The sequence below is a fragment of the Pundamilia nyererei genome, unplaced genomic scaffold (genome assembly GCF_000239375.1).
Source record: "Pundamilia nyererei isolate P.nyererei 1_Seehausen unplaced genomic scaffold, PunNye1.0 scaffold00409, whole genome shotgun sequence".
NCBI lineage: Eukaryota > Metazoa > Chordata > Actinopteri > Cichliformes > Cichlidae > Pundamilia > Pundamilia nyererei.
Genome location: NW_005187810.1, coordinates 41,104 through 44,148, shown reverse-complemented (window position 1 = coordinate 44,148; position 3,045 = coordinate 41,104).

Here is a 3,045-nt window from a genome sequence, read left to right as displayed (position 1 = left end):
CTTTGTGTCTTTTTCATTGTAGCTGAAGTCCGGGACAAACTGTGTTCCTTCTCAGCTCAACACGAAACGCGTAATACATTTTTTCCAAATCAAAGAATTGGAATGGTATATGACAGTATCAGTATTCATTTAATCTAGTTAATAAATAAGTATACTGACCTGCCACTGAACAGAGTTTACTTACACTGTTGGTGTGCTCCCTGTCCAGTGTTGTTGGAGGCAAACGGCTGTGCTCTGTGGCTTCTTATCAACAAGACGGTGAGTGAGTTGTCTCTTTAGCATCTTCATTAAGTGGCTGGGAAATTCAGCCAATGACCCGGTTACTGCGTTCACCAGATATCAACACAATTTCGATCCGCTCCTTACGTGATAACCTCTTCGTCAATGGCTGTGAACAAAGAGAAACTTGGAAATAACTCATGCAAGAATAAAGTTACGTTGAAACCAAGCACACCATTGTTTTTCTTGTGACATTACCAATAAGTCTGATGTGTCACATGACCCTCTTCCTTTTGAAAAAACTAAAGTTGTATCCAAGATGGCCGACTTCTAAATGGCCACTGTGGTCACCACCCATCTTGAGGAGTTTGCCCCCTCACATATACTAATGTGCCACAAACAGGAGTTTAATATCACCAACCATTCCCATGTTATTACGGTGTATCCATATAAATGGCCCACCCTGTATATCAGTAAACCTATAACCCATCAAATCTTGTTAAGCTTAAATGTGTTTAAATGTTATGATACCGGGAGGTTTATGAACCTCCATATGTAAAGAGTTGGATGTGAGAGCAAATTAGATCTTATCCACCCTGTAGGATGGATTATATAATTATATTCACCCCTGGGGTTAACACAAGGGTGGAATACAATCAGCAAAGCAGAACAACCATGTTGCATTTTCATTGGGAGTTTTAAGGGGGCTCTACATAGTGAATCGCACCAACAAAGATTAAGGCACAACGTACTCTGGAGCTACTGAAATGGTCCATAATTAGTAGATAAATATGCAGGGATAATAAAATAACACTGCACTCAGTCTTATAACTTGTAATTTAAAATTGCAATCAGGAAAATATGTGCCAAAAAAAAAGTTACAGAACTTAATGGTTTTGTCTTTCAGCTCAGCATTTCAAGGTGATAGACTGTGTCACTGACAGAGGAGCTCAGAGATGAGATTTGAAATTGCATATCATATTAACATCTTATGTGTTACTACCACTTCTACTTTGAAGGGGTAATCAGTGTAATTTATGCAGGTGCAACTCTATCGAATGCTAATGCTATTGTTTTTAAGTAATTTCAAAGTTCTTTATTGAATAGCCAATAAGCTTTCAGTATTTGTGTGTAAAGGTGTGTGTGAGTGTGATTAGATTATTATATGAGCACGAGTTGGACATTTCAACCCCTCCAGCCTTCATAGATTCAAACCCTCCCAGCAAACTCAAATGACTGAAAACTGCCTTTGTTTTTCTTCCTGTTACAGCTGGTGTCTGGGGTAGCACACATGATAATGCATAATCTATATGCAGGCAGTGAAATCATTCCCAACAAAACTGTTGTGGCTAGCTCTGATACACAAATTAAGGTGAGCATGATTGATCATGGAGAATGATTGTTAGATTTGGCAAAACCACTTTTGGTTTTCAAGTCAGCATATGACATATCCTAACTCTACCATTTATGTGGTAAAAATGCTACACAATGATATTGTAAACATACACGGCAGACCCAGTGGCATTTTGATGCTTTTTATTAAAGCTTTGACTGTGGCTGTCCACAATACTCACAGAGCTGCAGCTCTCCCGCTGCCCGCTCAACACTATCACAACAACAACCCAACCACAGGACCCAGTACAATATTTAATTTGGCGGGGCGTGATTGCGGATGCCATACAGGTGCGTCCGCCTCCTCTGCACGGCACCGCAGGCTACGCCCCGCCACAGATATACTTTTTATATGAACGTAAACAGTTGAAAGAGAGTGTGAAAAATACAGCTGCCACAAATTTTGCTTGTTTTTGGGAAAAGTAGAAACAGTGGTGGATAGGATGATGTTCTGAGACATATGAAACTAGAGACATCAGCAACCATAGTTGATTGTCTTCCAGGGGCCAGAGCAGGCCACATTGAGGGAAATTTAAAGCTGCTGCCTAAGGTTAAATGTAAATTCAGCAGAATTATAATTCACCAATGAGAATAATTACATCAGCAGAAATGACACCCGGTTACATAAATCGGAGGTGTCGCGTGTCCAGAATATTGAGGATGAGAACAAAACAACGATGGTCCAGGAGAGTTTGGTCAAACGATGATTTTAATGAACACACGTGTGGGGAGATGAACACCGTTACGCAATCAGTGTCGATCTCTGCCCAAAATTACACAAGCAGTTGTTTTTATAACCTCAGGGTATTCTTACGCCCCCACATGCGTCAAGCAAATACATCACATACATAAGTTAAAACCACAAATGTTCTGTTGACAATTTTTGACACATTTGAAAAGAACATTCTCTTCGTCTCCAAGCCAGGCGCATCCGGTAGCTCATCTTGCTCTTGCTTATCTCTGGAACATCAGATGCATGCTCTGCAACAAACTATCACTTATGCAGGCACAAAATGCAGTTGCAAGCTTGCGAAATATGTCTGATCTCTTACCTAGAAATGACTCTACCTACGATGTGTGGGTGTGTGTCTGACCTCAAATGCACTCTGTCTCACCTCGCCAACTCATGACCTCTCACCAGACAGAGCCACTCTCATATGTGTAACAACCTAACTCAGAATCAGAATCAGAAAGGGTTTTATTGCCAAATGTTGAGCAGCTTTACAACATTGGGAAATTGCTGCCGTGCTTCAATGCAAACATACTGTCATAAATTGCGCTTAAATAGACATGAAAAAATAAAAGTAAGAATAAGAATTAAAAGTGCTACGTAGAAAGATATATACATGAGTGCAGGTGGTGATCAGTGCCAAAACATGGAATGATGCAGTGAACACAGCGTAGGGTCATGTGTTAGTGGTGGGAACAGTCGTA